The sequence below is a fragment of the Benincasa hispida genome, unplaced genomic scaffold (genome assembly GCF_009727055.1).
Source record: "Benincasa hispida cultivar B227 unplaced genomic scaffold, ASM972705v1 Contig393, whole genome shotgun sequence".
Classification (NCBI taxonomy): domain Eukaryota; kingdom Viridiplantae; phylum Streptophyta; class Magnoliopsida; order Cucurbitales; family Cucurbitaceae; genus Benincasa; species Benincasa hispida.
Genome location: NW_024064830.1, coordinates 82,608 through 103,965, shown reverse-complemented (window position 1 = coordinate 103,965; position 21,358 = coordinate 82,608). Strand labels below are relative to the sequence as shown.

The 21,358-nt window shown below is 31.9% G+C and overlaps 1 long non-coding RNA gene across 1 annotated transcript; it reads left to right on the top strand.

Moving 5' to 3' along the window:
* Positions 1-11,529: 11,529 nt before the first annotated feature.
* LOC120069419 lies at positions 11,530-20,992 on the top strand. The gene is made up of 3 exons (XR_005479529.1): positions 11,530-11,571; positions 13,249-13,419; positions 20,672-20,992. It is a non-coding gene; the product is annotated as an uncharacterized LOC120069419 (long non-coding RNA).
* Positions 20,993-21,358: the final 366 nt, after the last annotated feature.

The following is a 21,358-nucleotide window of genomic DNA, read 5'->3' as shown; positions in this document are numbered from 1 at the left end:
TGATAATAGAATATGTTTAACTTTAAAAATAGAGATTTTTAGGACATAAAACTCAACACTATATTTAATTCATGAGAAGTCTCAATCTTTGGATGTTTTCAAGTCTTTCAATGCTAAAGTTGAACTTCAACTTGGAAAAAAAATTAAGGCTATTAAATCTGATGATGGTGGTGAATTCTACGGTAGATATGATGGGGGTGAATAACGTCCAAGGCCTTTAGCCAAATACCTAGAGGAATGTGGAATCGTCTCGCAATACACTATGTCGAGCAAACCCAGTATGAAAGGTGTGGCGGAAAGGCAAAATAGAACACTTAAGGATATGGTAAGTAATATGATTAGTTATTCTTCTTTACCAGAATCTCTCTAGGGTGAGGCACTAAGGACTGCAACATATACCCTCAATAGGGTACCTAATAAAACACTAGCTAAAACCCCTTATGAGATTTGGACAGGTAAGAAGCCTAGTATTAGGCATCTTCACATCTGAGATTGTCCAGTTGAGGCTAGGCCTTATAAGCCTACCAAAGGAAAATTAGACTCGATAAATATTAGCTACTATTTTGTAAGGTATTCTGAGCGCTCGTAGGGTTTTGAAGAGGAATTAGTTTCTTTTCCTAACGTGGTTATAGATGATATTCAGGCTCCAGTTCTTGAATTCACTATTGAACCAATTATAGATCAAGACAATATTGAAGTTCCCATTGTTGAACCTGAAGTTCAAACTCAACAACCTCACTAAGGAGATCTACTAGAGAGAGAAAAAGTGCAATTCCAGATGATTATATTGTGTATCTTCAAGAACACCATGATGATATGGGCATGATGGAAGATGATCCAATCAACTTCCAACAAGCACTACAAAGTTCTAACTCTAAAAAATGGATAAATGCTATGAAAGAGGAAATAAAATCCATGAAAGACAATGAAGTTTGGGAGCTTTTCGAATTGCCGTCAGGAGTGAAACCCATAGGTTGTAAATGTTAGAATACAGAAACAAGTAGCAGAAGAAACCAGGATCTTTAAGCATTCTAATTCCTTAATTTTGACATTAAAATAAATATGTTCAAAGGGTAATAAGATGGTTTCAAGAAACACATACCTTTAAAGAATTCCTCTCCGATCCAAGCTGCTCCTCACGTATTCTCAGCTCCAAAACTTTAGTGAACCACCGAGAGATCTTCTCTACTATTCTTAGCCTTGAATTTGAGTGGTGGAACTCATAATTGAGTTGAATTTGTGAAGGGAAAGGGTTGAGTTTTCAAGTGAAGGAGAAGAACTCACCAGGAACTTTTTCCTCTAGTTCTTCAATCCTGCTCTTCCCAAATTCTCACAAATTGGAGTGTTTTTATTCTTTAACTACATGCAGACATCAGTGAATTCAGTCAAAGACACCTCAAGCTTGAAGATTGAGTGGGATAGATGTGGGAATTGTAGAGTCTCACCTACTAGTTGGTGAAACATTTGGAATTTTCCACTACCATTCAAATACAATTTGAATTTTAATTTCAATTAATCCAAAATTAATTAAAATAAAAATTTAAGAATTCAATTTCTCAAATTGAATTAAATTTGAAAATTAATTTGATTTTAATTAACTAAACATATTTAATTAATTAAATAATAATTTAATATCAAATATTAAATTATCAGATACCTAATTTTAAAAATGAATCCTATTCATGTAATTAATATTTAAATATTTATAAACTCTCCAATTTCGTTTAAATTCGATAAATTAAACATTAATTATATATATATTTATATATATATATATATATATATATATATATATATAATTATACAAACCTTAATTTGAATTTGAACTTATTCAAATTCAAACCCTAAATTCAATTTGAAAATTTGAATTTGAACATTTCAAATTGATATCATTCCAAATTCACTCAATTCATTAGTTCAAGGTGTTCATATTGTACGAGCTAGTAGAGGAACCTTATGGACCAACAGATCATGAGCTTCAACGATTTAAGATTAATTGGCTGAAACTCTTTAGACCAAATCAATCAGTATTCGTTAATTATCAAGTCACACCGCTATAGCTCGATAGTTGCACTCTCCTCACTGTAGATATATTTGTGTCCACTTGATTTAACCATAATCAGTATGTCGACCCTTCATTGGTTGTTCGTAATAACGGTTGGGTCAAATGTTGTTTTACCCCCAAAATTACATCTTGCTTCTTAAACTCCACTAATCTTAATGAACAATTGGTTTGTGATCCAATCACTAAAATGGATTTCTCTCAGGCCAATGAGAGGGTGGGGCCCCTTGTTCAAGAACTGGATTTAGCACTTAAAAGAACAATCTTTCTCCTATCCCTCAATTGGGTAGACGTGAATTCCGTCTTGCACCCTATGTCCTCAACTATCTACCCGGTCTTACTCCTGAAATAGGAAGCTTATTGAGCTGATGCTGTTGAGCCAACCATTACCTATGCAAATCTAAGGATACTTCCGAATAAATAGGAATTCATAGTTAGCTTTGGATTAAGATCGAGTTTCCTAGGTCATCTAAGCGAAATAGTCAGTCTTAAATAGTAAACAAAATTATAAAGTAAAAGTGACTTATTTCTTGGTCCGATCTTAAGCAAACTCATTGTATAGGACGCCCCCACTCCTCGTGTCAATACATGAACGAATCAGGATCACTTCGTTTGTAACACTTTACAACAAATTGTAACAACTACAGAGTGGGCCGATAGTGTTACCAAAATAAGGTACCAAACCTTATTCGTATACTATAGATCATTTTGACTATTTACTCGAAGCTGATCCACTTTTATATCTACACATAAAGTTCAAATATTCATATAATAGCCATGGATCTTAGTTTATTGGATTTAGTCTTTATAAGTGCAATTTACAAATTCAATAACAACTTTATCGAAGAAATGTTGAATAACATCTTTATTGATAATAGAAAATGTTTAACTCTACAAACTGCGAGTTTTAGGGCATACAACTCAACAGTAAAGGGATATTTAAAACCAAAAAGGATTCGCATGGTAATATCGAAAGATATAAAGCTCTTCTTGTGACAAAGGGTTTTTACTATAAAGGAAGGCATTAATTACAAAGAGACTTTCTCTCCGGTTTCATTGAAAGAATCTTTTAAGTAATCATGGCATTGGTAGCTCACTTTTATTTAGAGCTACACGAAATGGATGTAAAACTGCATTTCTCAATGGGAACATTGATGGGACGATTTATATGGTGCAACTAGAAAACTTTGTGTCTGGTAATTCAAAGTCTATGATGTGCAAATTGAAAAAATTCATCTATGGTCTCAAGGAAGCCTCTCGTCAATGGTATCACAAATTCTATAAAGTAATTACCAACTTTGGTTTTGAGGTGAATATAATGGAAGATTGTGTATACACAAGTTCAGCGAGAGTAAATCTATCTTTCTGGTGTTATATTTATTGGGTTTTATGTCCTAAAACTCGTAGATAGTAAATGTTATTAATTGACTGTCATCAATAAAAAGTTATAGATGTTAATTCAATAAATGTTATTGTTTGTGTTATTTGTCTATTTTTGTCTCAATAACCCTAAATCCAATAAACTAAAATCCAAGGTTGCCTTATGAGTCTTGAATTATATGTGGAGACATACGTGGATCAATGTTCAAGATATAGTCTGAAGGGTCTATAGTATAGGGATAAGGCTGAGTACTTTATCTTGGTAACACTATAGATACGACTCATTTTATATTTGATACAAACACAATAATCAAACGCGTTCGTATAGTTGACATGCGAGTGGGGGTATCCTATGCAATCAGTTTGCATAAGACCGAACTACAAAATAGTAACCACTAGATGTAACATCGTTAACTAGTTAGGTTTCTATTTCAATAGGATGATCTAGGTAACTTAGTCTTATTTCTGAGTATACTATGAGCTTCTGTTCACGAGAGATTGTTCTTTTATTTTTATGGGTGAGGGTGGCCAGTTCGCCAACCCAATATGCCTACCATTTTGGGGACAAGATCGAATAAGGAACTAGGAACATAATAATACAAGATGGAATTCACTCCTTCCTATCTTAAGAGTAAATAGATGAATGTTTCCTTAAGTGGTGTGTCCGAAACTTGAACAAAGGGTCCTACCCTCTCATTGGCCCGAAAGAGGTTTTTGTTTATTGGTCAGACCATAAACAAGTTGTTCATTAGAGAAGCACTAGTACTTAAGAAGTCATAGGTAACCCGAGGGTAAAATGGTAATTTGACCCAGTTGGAGTTACGAATACTCGTGAAAGACTAACTTGCACTTATTGGTCTATACTTGTGCACACATAAATATATATGTAGTAAGAAGAGTGCAACTGTGGGTCTTTAATGAAGTGTACTTATAGTTAACGAATATTGATTAACTTGGTAAATGAGTTTAGCCAATTAATCTTATATCGTTGAAACTTCTGATCTACAGGTCCACTAGGTCCTCTTGTTAAATTACTAGAGGATATTTAAGAGGGATGATTTGAATTGTTCAAATTAATTTGAGGAAACCATATATTAATGTGATTAATATATAATTGATTATGGATATGATTTAGTTCAAATTAAATTGGAAAGTAATATTTGAATAAAATTCAATTAATTAATTCAAGAGAATTAGATTAAAAAAGAATTAATTAATAGAGAGGTATATTTACAGCATATACATACGATGTTTATGATATATATATATATATTATATATATATATATATATATATATATATACACACATACAGCTAAATTAGATTTAATATATAAATAGTTATTTAATTAATGTGTAAATTAAATTAAATAAGTGTTATTTAATTAATTAATTGTGGAAAAGCAAAATAGGAAAAAGGTTTGACCCTTCTTTATATAAGACCCCCCTATGGCCCCTTTGGGAGACACAGACACAGAAAAAAAAAAACATTGACAATATACAACACATAAATGTTATTGTGCAAAATTTTCCTTCAACCACGAAGAGAATCCTCTCTACTCTCCAAAATCCTTTTCTCTTCTTCCTCTCCCAATAGTTGGATACCACCTATTCCTCTATTAGAATCCTAGAGAATAACAAGATTATTCTCAAGGTAGTGTTCAAGATTTTTTAAGAAATTGATCGTGATCAAGATCGTTGGAGGAATCGTTCATTGGAACTTAAAAAGGATTGTTCGTGAAGCTTGGGAATCTACAAAGTTTAGAATGGTTCTAATATTTTTCCCTAAAGCATGCTATATTACATGTTTATATTATGTTTAGTATACTAAGTTTGTTTATGTAAAAATGGAATTACGGGATGCAAGGCATTCACAATGCTTCCGCTGCAGGATTCGATCCCATCAATATGTCAATAACATACTCATATTAAGATGAAGGATCTTGATGATGCTTCTTTTATATTAGAAATTGAAATATTTTAAGATCTTCTCAAGGTATTTTGAGATTATCACAAAAGAACTACATTGAAAAGATTTTACGTAGATTTGACATGAAAGATTGTACACCAGGAGACACCCTGGTGGCTAAAGGTGATAAATTTCATTTAGGTCAATGCCTCAAGACTGTACTCGAGACTAAGGAGATGCAGAAGGTTCCCTATGCATCGGTTGTTGGAAGTCTAATGTACGCTCAAGTATGTATACGTCTAGATATTGTGTTCATAGTTGAAGTGTTAGGTAGATATTTGAGGATCATTGGAAAGTAGCCAAACAGATTGTGAGGTATTTACAGAGAACAAAAGATTATATGCTTAGTTATCAGAGATCAGAATTTTTGGAAATCATTGGGTATTATGATTTTGATTATGTTGGATGACGAGACTTACGATCCACTTCAGGCTATACCTTCATGTTGGCTGGAGGAGCTGTATCCTAGAAAAGTGTTAAACAAACACTGATGGCTTCTTCTTCCATGGCTACGAAGTTTATAACATGTTATGAGGTGTCATGGAATATGGTTGCGAAGTTTTGTCACTGGGCTGCAGATAGTGGTTGGCATAGAAAGACCACTAAAATTATTTTGTGACCATAAGTCGATAGGGATGTCTTCCAACAACAACAAAAGCAATCGAAGTCAAAGCATGTAAACGTGAAGTTTCTGGTTGTTAAAGAAAGAGTTCAGAATGGTCAAATTTTGATAGAACACATAGGAACAAACTCTATGGTGGTAGATCCATTGACTAAAGGTTTACCACCTAAATTTTTTCATGAGCATGTTGCTCACATGGGTGTTAGTCACTTTTCTGATTCCATAATTTAGTGAAAGTTTGTTATTGAAAATGTTCTTTGACCTTAATTTATTTTCTATATAGAATAAAGTTGATGGTTTATGTTTTTATTTGAACTTGTTTATCATGCATGTGATTTAACATAAAGTTTTTAAGAATGATCTCACTAAGGAATTCAAACCCATTGGAAATAGGCATGATCTAGATTACTTTGCATGTAGTTTTCATGTTATCCATCCATACTTGATCTATGTCATTGAATGTATTAGAATTGGTGATCAAGGAAGGTTTAGTTATAGGGGTAGTGACCAAAGTCGCCTTGATTCCGTGCTAATACAGAAGATGGACCCGATTGAACTAAAGGAAAATTCTATTATTGAAATAACCTATTTCTGCGTGCTTAAAGTTGATGTGATTTAAATACATTAGGTACACAGACATAGCCCAAGTGGGAGATTGTTAGACATATTTTATAATAATACGTATAATTAAACTATAAACTATATATGTAGATTGATATTTTATCACATTGGATTATTTTATTAGATTGGTCATATTATGTGATCTAATTAATTAAGACCCTAGATTCCTAATTGAGTATGGACTTAGTGGGTAGAAGCTCATTTTTAGTTAATTAGGGTTTAATGGGAACCTTAATTGAACTAGTATATAAAGAGACCTTAGGACTATGGTCCCCAATATAGCAAGCAGTCTCTCTTTAATCCAATCTAGAAAGAGATTTCACTTAGGGCATCTGGAGTTTTGGTGGAGGAAGACAATAGTTGCCTTATAATTGTCGTCAATTTTGAGTTGGAATCTAGTATGTTATTCTTAACAATTTAGCATAAATGATCCTAGGGTTATATCTATTTAATATAGATTTAAAGTAATTATGCTAACAATAAGATCTTATATGGACTAGTTCCACCACTGAACATTCTTATGATAGTTCATTCACTTGGTGTAAAAATTTATATCATCTAATAACATAAAGATAATAAAGAACTTTAGGTCCAGAAGAACCATATATATATATTTTTTTGAAATAAGTGCACTTATAATTTTACTAGTTTATACTCTACCTATCGTAGCATAAATATAATATTCCTCCAAAGAAAGATATTGGAGTAGAGTTAAACATATGTTATGCTTTTATTTGAGAATTAGTTTACATGGATTTATTTTATTATCATAAATTTAATTGTGATCTAGTTGATTGTGAAGATGTAAGTTACTTATCTAACCCATAAGCACTAGATCTTAACCAGGTTACTTAGTACATAGAGAATAATTTTTATATCATAGTTTATGAAGCAAATCATAACAACTACTTTAAATTATGTTAAAATCTTGATGATGTATGAGACTAGCCAATAGTGTTCTTATATGAAGATGATAAAGCATAAAGTACCAACATCACTATTCAACGAATATATTCAAAAGACGACTTGGGAGACTTATTAACGAAGGTGTTGCCTACAACAACACTTGAAAAGTTAAAACACAACATTTGTATGTGATAACCAAGAGTATCAAGTGATTTTTTCATGAGGGAAAGTAAATGTGCTGCACTCTTTTTCCCTTGACTATGGTTTTCCTAGCAAGGTTTTTAATAAGACAGTTATTAAAATATATGAATGATGTACTTTTTTTCCTTCACTAGGTTTTCATCTCGTTGAGTATTTCTTAATAAGGTCTTAACGAGATATATTCTATACACTATGGACATCTATAGGAGAGTGTTATAAATATTCCATTTAGATATAGATGTCCATAGATTATATATCTCCAGATATTATTTCCAAATATCAATATCTTCTCTATTATCTTCTCCATATATTTACCTTTTTCATATCTTGTAAACTCTATAAGTATTGGTTATTAAGACCTTTGAGATATACAATTGAATAGATAATACATTCACTCTCTATTTTCTTTTCTCTCTGCTTTGTTCTTTATTCTATTGTTTTATAACCATTAGAAGTTTTTCTTACCCCACCGGTTCAAAGATTGAATTTTTGCCGACATCTATGAATATTAAGAATTTATTTCAGGGTTTGCTTTGTGTATTAATTTATTTGGGCATAATTTTGTCGGTTGATTTTTTTTATGGCTTGTTTTCATTAAAATGAGTAGATTTATTTTATTTGGTTAAAATTGGTAACTACAACAATGGAGAAAAGTCGTAACATTTTACCACAACTTTGTCAAAGCAATGATAAAAATTGGTTCCCCCTTGTATTATGATCGTTATTATCAATTTCTCATTTCTCTTACAACTTTTTGAAATATTAATAAAATTTATCCTACGTTAATTCATTAGTCTTAGTAGCATTTATTATTAATAGATAAAAGAAATTATATAGTTGTGAACTCTAACATACACGTAAACATAATTTAGTATAGTCATTGTGTTCCACAATTAATAAATAGAAAAGAGTAGTCATATATAGTTAAAACATGTTTAGTTAAGAATGTTTTTTTAATGTATATGATGCTCAATTCTTTTCGTGTTTGGTATATATAATAGATCATTCTCTCATTTGATTAAGTCAGAAGTTCAATTTTTCATCTCGATAATTATTCTACTATAAAAAGCTAATAAAGTTTTTTTTTTTTTAATTTTTTCTTTTAACGAATGTGGTCAAATATAACAAAAACAAATGCGTTGTACTAATTTATTATTATTATTATTATTTACCATTAAGAAATATGAACTCCAAATGAAAGTCTCGAGGAATACTCATATAAAAATAAAACTGAAAATTAAAGTTAAAAAGTATAAATATCTAATTAGTAATATAAAAATTAAAAATTGTCGTACAAGTCAATGAATTATTATTCCTATAAATTTGAAAATCAATGGTATATAATCATCAAAACTTAGGTTATTATTGAACGTTAGTATCGCGATGTTTACTTTCTCTAGGCTCTTTGAAGTGAAATATCATCAAAATATATATATATATATATATATTAATAGAATGAGATGTGATTAATTAGAGGTACACCCAAACATGCATTTTGGGCATTTCTCTTTGAAAACTCTATAGTACATATGTATCTTGCTTAATTATCAATATATACTTATGGATACAACACTTTTAAAAAGGGCAATTTATATGTATAAATATATAACAAATTGCCATTATTTTAATTTACACAGACTTCTTCACAATCATTAAGATCCTGTTTGGTAACTATTTGGTTTTTATTTTTCTTTTTTAAAATTAAGCATATTTCAATCACGTTTCTTACAATGATTTGCATCTTTATTAAGTATAATAGTTGAATTCTTAGTCAAATTTAAAAACAAAAACAATTTTTTGAAAGCTTCTTTTTTAGTTATCAAAATTTGGTTTAGTTTTTTAAACCATTAGTAAAAAGTAGATAACAAAGGAAGAAATTTTAGAGGGTGGAGTAGTGCCCGTAGACTTAATTTTCAAAAACAAAAACACCCATTTGGTAATCATTTTGTTTTTTGTTTTTTTAAAATTAAGCCTATGGACACTACTTTTACCTCCAAATTTCTTCATTTGTTATTTACTTTTCTTCTATGGTTTAAAAAATCAAGTCAAATTTTGAGAACTAAAAAAAGTAGTTTTTGGAATTTGGCTAAGAATTCAACCATTGTATTTAAGAAAGATGCAAATCATTGTAAGAATAGTGGATGAAATAAGTTTAATTTTCGAAAACAAATACAAAAAATCAAATGGTTATCTAACATGGTTAAAATGATTACTAAACGAGACTTGAGTTAAAAAGAGAAAGAAGGAACACTCCATCGTTTAAGCCAGTTATTTTCTAAAAAAAAAAAAAAAAAAAAAAAACCTCTTAAACACTCCATCGTTTAAGCTAGTTATAACTTCTCTTATTCTTAAGTGTTTTTATTTTATTTTTTATATTTTTATCTCAGTAAGAATGCGTATAGATTATGTATGTATACATATGAGAAACATACGGTCAAGAAATGGAAAATGTTATAGAAAAGGTTATATGTTTAAAAAATATATATTTAGGTGTTTTCGTGGTGCATCTATTTTTGCATCGTCCATCCAAATTTCTATTACAACTTGACACATTGTGACATGACAAAATTTTCTTTTTTTTAAAAAAAAAAAATATGTATTTAAATTTTTTTCTTCTAAAACTGAAGGAGATACATGAATATGGGTGTAACCTGGGTTGCAAGAATCAAAATAACAAAAAAATATAATTTACCGACCATTCTAAATCTTTTGTAGAGAATCATTGTCTTGACTACACAAAATTAAATAGAGAATTTTATGAAGATATGGAAATTTGAACGGAGAGAAGATTGGGATGGGAAAACCATCTCCTTTGTCACCAACTCGCTTCATGAACATCCATATTTTCTGTTAATTGCTCAAAAGTCCATGTTTCGCTCTAATTAAATGTCAAAATAAGTCATTTTGAAAAAAAGTTAAAATGTTTGGTAACCACTTAAAATAGATTTTGAAACATTTTCAAAATGCATTTTATATCACTTTTATTTTAGAGATTAAATAAATATTTTTTTTTCTAGTCAATTTAAAGAGACCCTAACTATTGAGAATAGGCCAACTAACATAAATTCTTAAGTTAAAACGTTTGAACCTACATAATTTATATTTAGAGTTAGAAAAAAAAAATAGAGAAAGAGAGAGATTTGTCCTATTGCTTTAATATTATATTAAATTTAGAGAAAAATACAAACACACAGGAGAATAATTTAATTTGGGCATGTTATATTCATTCTTCACGTGTGATTAAATACATTTATAACTAGTGACATGTTACCCACTAACGACTAATGACTTCGACCATAGTTCAAACTAATAAACTATATACAAATGACCAACTATAACAAATATAACTCCTATTAACAAAATTTCTAGAAAATGAAAGCTTATGTAACTAATTATTTTGATTAATTTATTAGTTTATGTGATTTCTAAATACTATTGTATGCAATATACCCACGGGATATGTCTAAGATTATTATATGTTTTTTAGATTGAATATAAATTATGATCTATAGCTTTAAAATAGGAATTTTGTACCAAATAATACAAATAGGAAAATAATCTTAAAATATGGTACATTTTAAAAATATTTGCTAATATGGCAAATATTGACCGGTCACCCTATGATTTTTAAAAATTCCAAATCTACCCTCAATTATACGCTCGGCTATTAACTTTTCTTTTATTAATTTCCCTTTTTTACTTTTCCCTTTTCTTTCTTTTTGATCTATCAGCCATGCATCTCTGTTTTCCTTTCCTTTTCTTTCCTTTTCCCATTGCTTCCTCTTCGATTCAGTTTCTCTGTCTTCAGATTGTGAGTTCGTTTTCCTTTTCACCCTTGCATCTTCGATTATGAGTTTGTTTTCTTTTTGCATTCTTTTTTTATATTTGGTTTTTTGTTTTTTTTTTTTTTCAATTTCTTCAATTCACTTACTCTTTTCTTTCTCTTTTTCTCAAGAGCATAATGATTTCTTCAACTCACTGTGAATGGAGTGGATTGTGAGGGGAGTTTGTTGTGCTTTAATGTTTTGCTTTCTTCGTTGTGTTCTTCACTATTTTCTTTGATATTTTGAGGTTTGATCAATTAACTAAAATATTGCATTCTTCACTCCTTCCTTTAATGATTTTGAGGTTTGTGTTCTTCACTCTTTTGTTTAATGATTTTGAGGTTTGTATTCTTCACTCTTTTGTTTAATGATTTTGAGGTTTGTATTCTTCACTCTTTTCTTTGATATTTTCTTTGATATTGTATAATATATGTAGAAACATACCAGTGTATTTTGATGTTTTTTAGGTTTGATATTACGGCTACCTTAGCTTTTTGTTTGTCATTTATGATTTTATGCAATCTTCACTATATTAACTTAGGGTTTAGAAGCTGCTCTCATCAATAGGAACATAAGTTGGCTATCATTGATAGTGACTATCACTGATAGAATATATGCCACTGCTATCATTTTTTATGTGCTCACTGTTTCTTGTTGATATTAGTTAAAAGATATGCCTAGTTATAGATTGGTATCAGTGACAGTGATAGATTGATATTTGCCTTTGATAGATATCATAACTTATTGATATTGTTATTCATGAATTTTTGTTTTACTTTCACAGGAATTTTAAAACATGGTCATTCCAATAGTTATTTTTCATAGTGGAATATGGAATGAAAAACATTGTTATGTGAATTACAAATTTACTGGAGTTTTATTAGATGATGTAATGGTTTTTGAAAATTTTTTCGATTTAATAGTGAAGGAGATTTGTTTGAATGCATCTACTTCTTCTATAGAATTATCAACTTTATTAGATTTTGTTATGAATGAAGTTCAAAATGTAGTTGAAATTAATGAAAATAAGAATGTAGCTTGGTTTTTGGCTTTAGTTAAAGAACACAATACAAGACATCTTTTGATTGTCGCATTGTCATTAGTTCGTGTTTGGAAGTGTTTTGTGGATTCTTAGAGAGTTTATTAATATTCATGATTGTTCTATAAAAAGTGTTCAGACCTCTATAGGTAAATTTCTTCGTCCTTAATAGCTGAATGTTTGAAAAATGATTTTAGATTTAGTCTTCCTCATACCTCAACTCCTAATGATATTATAAATAAAGTCCGTAAGAAATTTGGAGTCAATGTTAGCTATTATAAAGCATGGAGGGAAAAAGAGCAAATAATGAAGTCTTTGAAAGGTGATGCACTTGAATCATATGCTTTGATTCCAAATTTTTTTTTATGAAGTTAGAAGAAAGGAATCTATGTTTATCTTTTTGCTTCCAACTTATTGACGAGGTTGCATGATCTATCAGTGATAGCTTCTATCACTATTAGGAGTCTGTCACTAGTAGCTTCTATTAATTATAACATGAAAATGATGGAAGCTATCGGTGATAGACTCCAACTAGTGATAAAAGCTATCACTCATAGACACCAATCAATTATACATCTTTCATAAGCTTACTTAACTATTTGTTTTTATGTTTATCTTATTTTAGGTACATTCACGACCTATGAAGCTAACATGAATGAGTATTTTAAGCATTTTTATATGGCTATTGGAGTGTCAATTGAGGGTTGGAAACATGGCGGACCCAATATATCTATTGATGACGCGTTCTTGAAATGTAAATATGCTGGAAATCTTTTGATGGCTTCAACAGTTGATGGTAACAATAAGATTTTTCTCTTACTTTTAGTATTGTTAACTTTGAAAATGGTGCATCATGGAAATGGTTTTTTTCGAATATAAAGAACAGTTTTGGTGATAGGAAAAGGATTATTATTATTTCTGATCGATATCTTAGCATTTCAAAAGGTGTTATGAATGTTTTTCCAACTGTTGAGTATTATGTTTGTCAACGACATCTTTTGCAAAATATGAAGTTGACTTATAAGGGTTCTTTAATTGATAACATATTTTTAGCTGTGAAAAAGTGTATACAATTGATAAGTCTGAGTCTTATATGAAATGGATGGAATCGATATATCCTACTATTCGAGAATATCTCAGTAAAGTTGGTTTTGAGAAGTGGGTATGCGCGTATTCTAGGAAAAATGTATAATTTAATGACTACAAATATTTCATAGTGCTTGAATAATATTTTGAAAGAGCCTAGAGATCTCTTTGTTGCATCTTTACTTGATTCCATTAGAGAAATACTTCAAATTTGGTTTTACGAAAAATGTCAAACAACATTATCCATGAAGATTATTTTTGACTAGTTAGGCATAGTCTGAGTTGTGAGAGCAACACAATCAGTCAAGAAGCTTCTGAAGGGATCGAATCCCGTAGTGGAAGCGTTTTGTGAGAACGCCTTGCATCCTACAATTCGATTTTTACATGAACAAATTCAGTATACTAAAACAAAATATAAACATGTAATATAGCATGCTCTAAGGAAAAAGATTAGAACCATTCTTATCTTAGTAGATTCTCAAGCTTTACGAATAATCTTTTTTAAGTTCCAACGAACGACTCTTCCAACGATCTTGATCATGAACAATTTTGTGAACAATCTCAAACACTACCACTAGAATAACCTAGGATTCTAATAGAGGAATATGTGGTATCCAATTATTGGGAGAGGGAGAGGAGAAAAGACTCCTAGAGAGTAGAGAGAATTTTCTTTGTGGCTTAGGAAAAATTTTGTACAATAACACTTGTGTGTTGTGTATTGTCAATATCCATGTTAGTGTCTCACAAAGGGACCATAGGGAGGTCTTTATATAGAGAAGTGTCAAGCCCTTTTCCTAATCTTTTTCCTATTTTCCTTTTCTATAATTAATTAATTAAATAACACTTATTTAATTAATTAGCATAATTAAATAACACTTATTTAATTTAATTTACACATTAATTAAATAACTATTAAATCTAATTTAATGTATGTATATTTAATTATCAGAAACATCGTATATATATGTGCAATACCTCTCTAATTCACTTGAATTAACTAACTGAATCTTATTCAAACATTACTTTCCAATTTAATTTGAATTATAGATCATATGCATAATCAATTATATATTAATCACATTAATATATGGTTTCCTCAAATTAATTTGAACAAATCAAATCATTCATTTTAAATATTCTCTAGTGAGCTAACAAGAGGATCTGGTGGACCTATAGATCAGAAGCTCCAACGATATAAGATTAATTGGCTAAACTCATTGACCAAGTTAATCCATATTCGTTAACTATGGGTACACTCCACTAAAGACCCACAACTACACTCTTCTCAGTACAAATATATTTCTATGTCCATGGATATAGACCAATAACAAAAGGTTAGTCCTTCACAAGTGTTCGCAACTCCAACTGGGTCAAATAACCATTTTACCCTTAGGTTACCTCTGATTCTTTAAGTACCAGTGCTCCTCTAGTGAACAACCTATTTATGGTCCAACAAATAAACAGAAATCCCTCTTGGGCCAATGAAAGGGTATGGCCCTTTGTTCAAGTCTACTTAAGGGAACATTTATCTACTTACCCTTAAGGTAGGAATGAGTGAATTTCATCTTGTATTATTATTACAATCGACAAAACACCATCGCTTAAACGATCGCTTAGCGAACGCCTTTGTATCGTATACCGCGCGATCGTGTAGGTAGTAACTAAGTGATGAAGTATACTTACTAAATGACCATCTAACATGCACCTTCTTCTAAACGATGAGCATCAAATGCTCCCACTACAATCATCTACGCAATCGGACAACCAACGCTACGCGATAGAGAATATTTAAGATAAATCCCAACGATCGTTTACCTTAAGCTACACGATACGACCAACTCTTGATCATCTTCCTTGTTGAGAACCGCATCACCATACTTCGAAACTTCATCATGAACGACTCGACTAACTCAAACTCTTTGAATTACAAACTCGATAGCATGTTAATTACACCCAAAAATACATGGGCTCTTACAAATTAACACTTTTACTTGTAGGAAGCTTTAAACAAAGGCAATTAAATCCATAAATATGTTGGGATTGGTGTCCTAATTCTCCCAGAGTCTCGTTGTTGTAATTATACACATTGTTTTATGAACAAAATAACTGTTATTTCATTCTGGCATTTACTCTATCTTATGAAAAATTAACCATGTATATGTGATAGAAAAGTAGATCATGCCTTAAGTGGTAACCTAAATAGGTCTGTAGTATAAGGATTAAGGTGGGATACCTACGGATACGGCCCGCTTTATAGAGGTTTGTAAGTATTGTAAACTACTATAGATGGTAGATCCTGATCATTCATGTAGAGACATGCGAGCGGGGGTGTCTTATATAAAGAGTTTGTATAAGACTGGACCACGAGATGACTAGACTCTGTATATAACGTCGTTGATACTAGAGACTTACATCTCACCTAAACGACCATAGGTGACACAACCTCAATCCTGAGTGTTTTGGAAACTCTTGCCTTTGAGGGCGGTCCTTTTATTAGTATGGGTGAGAGTGGCTAGATTTCCAACTCAACATACTTACCTTTTTGGGGATTTGTCTGTTCTGAGAGCTAGAAACTCACTTACACAAGATGAAATTCACTCCTTGCTTGAAGCAGAGGTAAGTAGATAGATTGCTCCCTTAAGGGCTGATTCCGGGGCTTGAACATAGTGGCCACAGCTTCTTTTTGGAAGAGAGAACTTGGTCATAGTAGGACTATGACTTATATTCATCAGAGGATTCAATGGCACTTAAGGAATTAGAAGTAACTACAGGGGCATAACGGTTATTGGTCGAGCTGTACTTACGAGCGATCTGTGAAGGATTGTCGCACTGTTGATTGGTTAAGATGGACACATAATATATTTGTGATAAGAAGAGTTCTGGTGTCGGTCTTTAGTGGAGTGCCTGGCAGTTAATGGATGGTGGATCCCGTGACTAAAAAGTTTAGTCAGTTATTCACGTACCGTTGGAGCTTTGAGCTACAGGTCCATAAGGTCCCTTTGGTAACTTAATGGATTCAAGTTGAGGATAAGCTCTTGGTGTTTATTTGAAATGTTCAAATTGATAAGAGATAATTCGATTATATATGATATGATCGGTATGGTGTATGAGATACATCAAGTGGAGGATTAATGTAAATGAGATTTACATTAAAAGCCATGGAATAGAAAAAGAGCATGGTTTATATGTTTCATGAGATGAAATATTAAAACTATAGGTAATAAATATATTATGGTAAGTTAGTTATCATTTATATTTATAATAATATTAATTATTGGATAATTATCTTCTTTTCTCTTATAACCAATTGAGTGGGAGGTTATTGGTGGTTTCATGGTAACCATGAGATAAAAAAAAAATGTTTTCCTAATTTTAGTAAGGTTGACAAAAAGGATTTGCAAAAATGTTGTTTTGAGAGTTCCACTCTCGGAAAATTCTCACGGAGAAGTTGTCAAGTAAATAAGATTTACTAAGAAATAGTTTGGAGTTAGTTAAACGATCGTAGAGTGTTCTTACACGATAGACACTCAGCTAAGCGATGAGCTAAACGATCGCATAACTTTTGTTAGACGATGCATAGCTTTTCCTAAATGATTGGGCATCGACCAATACGATAGGTTGTTCCATCTCCCACTTCCTCAATCATTTACACGATTGTGATTCCTCGATTTTCTGCCTCAAACCAAGTCCACACAGAGCCCACCCTCTGGATTCTCACACCGAGAATACCAAGATAACCTTCTTGGTGGTGTCATACTCAACTTGACACTGTCGAGGTTCTGTGGAGGCCGATCGTGGTCTTCGGGGTGTTCATGATCTTGACGATCGCTTAGTTTGAGTGCGCGGTGTTCGTACAGTGTAGTGGTCATGTTAGAAAAACATTCGTGTGTTGCTATGTTGCTGTGATCGAGTGTTCGTGATCGAGGAACTAGAAGATGAGTCTATAAAGGTTTGTTGATTCCTCCCTTGATCTGTAGTAAAGCATGTTGTAATTTTTATTTTATGCATAACTGCATGTTTCCATTTGTGATTGTAATTTTAAAGTTCATATAAAAATGAAATTTGGAAAGATCTTTTCGCTGCTCATGGAAATCCTCATGTCCGATTTCCTTCAAAACATTCATCAACTCCATCCATAAAAGTATTTAACAATTAAACACAAGTGCAGAAAACCCATCACGAATGTAAAAGAAGTACAAAACAGACTTAAAATTTGGAATATCAGAACAACCTGGCTCCGATACCAATTGAAGGAAATCAGACACAAGGATTTCCATGAGCAGCGAAAGAATCGTTCCAAATTTCAATCGTATATGAACATTACAATTACAATCACAAACGGAAACATGCAATTATGCATAAAATAGAAATTACAAATGCTTTACTACAGATCAAGAACAAAAATGAACAAACCTTTGCAAACTCATCTTCAAGTTTGTTGATCACGAACGCTCGACCACAGCAACAAAAAAACATATTAACATTCGTCCAACACGACTGCTACACTGCATGAACACCATGCATTCAAACTAAGCGATCGCCAAGGTCACGAACATCCCAAACACCGCAAACGGTCTCCACAAAACCTCGACAGTGTCGATTTGAGTATGACACCACCAAGAAGGTTACCTTGGTATTCTCGGTGTGAGAATCCAGAGGGTGGGCTCTGTGTGGACTTGGTTAGAGACAAAAAACAGGAGGAACCACAATCGTGTAAATGATTGAGCAAGTGGGAGATGTAACAACCTATTATATAGGTCGATGCCCAATCGTTTAGTAAAATCTATACGATCGTCTAGCAAAAGCTATGCGATTGTTTAGCTCATCATCTAGTTGAGTGTCTATCGTGTAAAAACACTCACGATCGTTTAGCTAACTCCAAGCTGTCGCTTAGTAAATCTGATTTACTTGACAACTTCTCTGTGAGTATTTTCCAAGATTGAAAATCTCAAATCAACAAATTTTACAAATCCTTTTTCTTTTCATTCTTTTACTAAAATTAGGAAAACATTTTTTTTCTTTTATCTCACAGTTACCATGAAACCACCAATAACCTCTCACTCGATTGGTACGTGAATAATTGACTAAACTCTTTAGTCATGGGATTCACCATCCGTTAACTGCTAGGCACTCCACTAAAGACCGACAACTGAACTCTCCTTACTACAGATATATTATGTGTCCATCTTAACCAATCAAAAGTGCGACAACCCTTCACATATCACTCGTAAGTATAACTCGTCCAATAACCGTTATACCCCTGTAGTTACATCTAACTCCTTAAGTAAAACTGAATCCTTTAATGAACTTAAGTCATAGTCCTACTATGACCGAGTCCTCTCTTTCAAAGAGAAGTTGTGGCCACTATGTTTAAGCCCCAAAATCAGCCCTTAAAGGAGCAACCTATCTACTTACCCCTGCTTTGTGGAAGGAGTGAATTCGATCTTATGTATTGAGTTCTCAGCTCTCAAATCAAACAAGTCCCCAACAAGTTAGGCATGTTGAATTGGCAATCTAGCCACTCTCATCCATACTAATCAAAGAACCGCCCTCAAAGGTAGGAGTTCCCAAAACACTCAAGATTAAGGTCGTGTCACCTATAATCGTTTAGGTGAAATGTAAGTCTCCAGTATCAACGACGTTATATACAGAGTCTAGTCATCTTGTGGTTCGTCTTATACAAACTCCTTGTATAGGACACCCCCGCTCACATGTCTCCACATGAATGGTCAAGATCTACCATCTGTAGTAGTTTACAACACTTGTAAACCTCTACAAAGCGGTCTGTATCTGTAGTGTCACCAGGATCAGGTATCTCACCTTAATTCTTATACTACAGATTTATTTAGGTTATCACTTAAGGCATGATCCACTTGTATATCTCATATACATGCTTAAGTTTACAAAGATAACTATGGAACTTTCTTTATTGGATATGAGTAAATGCCAGAATGAAATAACAGTTATTTTATTCATAAAACAATGTGTATAATTACAAACAACGAGACTCCGAGAGAATTAAAACACCAATCCTAACACTCCCCACTCGGTTCTTGTCCACAAAATGATAGACATATTGGGTCGATGACCCTTACCCAATCAAAGGAAAATCTCTCATGAATAGAAGTTCATAATATACTTAGAATTAAGACTAAGTTGCTTAGGTCATCTTATTGAAATAGGAAACTAACTGTTAATGGTGTTACATCTAGTAGTTACTATTTCGCGGTCCAGTCTTATGCGTCATTGTATAGGATACCCTCACTCACATGCCAACTACACAAACGCGTTGGATTATTGTGTTTGTATTAAATATAAAGTGGGTCGTATCCATAGTGTTATCAGGATAAGATGTCCAATCTTATCCCTATACTATAGACCCTTCAGGTTGTATCTTGAGCATTGATTCATGTATGTGTCTCCACATATAGTTTAAGACTCATAAGGTAACCTTAGATGTTAGTTTATTGGATTTAAGATTATTAAGACAAAATAGACAAATAACGCAAACAACGACATTTATTGAATTAACATTTATAACTCTTTATTGATGACGGTCAATTAATAACATTTACTATCTATGAGTTTTAGGGCATAAAACCCAACAGTTTTAAAGTACAAAATTAACCATTAGTTTACAACGATAATTTTTTTTATTACGTAGTTGATTATATTTTGTTTTTCAGGTTGATCCTATTAGCAATAAAAAATATCTAGTAGTTGATGGAGACGATCATTTTGTGGTTAAATTGGTCTTTAAATCGTGAAATTGTCATTTGGAGGAGATTCCATGTGTTAATGCTTATGTTGTTATCTGTGGGCTAAAATTAGATATCTATGCTTTTGTGTTAGACTATTATTTTTCCAGTAACTGTTAACCTATAAAGGATTGGTTAATCCTATTGGAAATCATTCTGACTGAAGCTCTGTTGACATTGATGTGAATGTATTACCTCCAATAGTTAAACGCTTGGAAGACCATGAAAACAAAGAATATTGTCGTTTGGTGAAAGGAAAAGCAACTTGAAGTGCAATCGATGTCATGTTCATAGCCATAATTGTAGGACATGCAAATTGCCACCAGTTGTTTGATGATATTAAAGAAGCTTGTTTTGTCATAATTTATCAATAATACTTAGTGTGACAACTTGTTTTGTCACTGATGTTTATTAATTTATCAATTATAGACAGTGAGACAATTTGTTTTTCTTGTTAATGTTTGTCAATTTTTTTTAGGGTTGATACCCTAAATCTCGTGGTCTTGTAGTTTGTAAACTTTATTTGTACAGACAGATTATTTACTAAATAAATCAAGTGTTATTTTATTTGAAATTTAGTTGCATTAACCCAAATCAATAAACTAAGATTCAAGGTTATTCGATGTAGCTTAAACGTGTATATGGTGACATACAGTTGGATCATGCTTAAGTAATAATCTGAATGATCTATAGTAGATGGATAAGGTTAGGTACCATATCCTCGTAATACTATGAATACGACCCGCTTTATAATTGTTACAATTGTTGTAAAGTGTTACAAATGATCTGATCTTGATTATTAATGTGAAGACATGTGAGCGGAGGTATCCTATGCAAATAGTTTCTATAAGATCAGACCACGAAATGATTAGTCTCTCTATAACGTTGTTA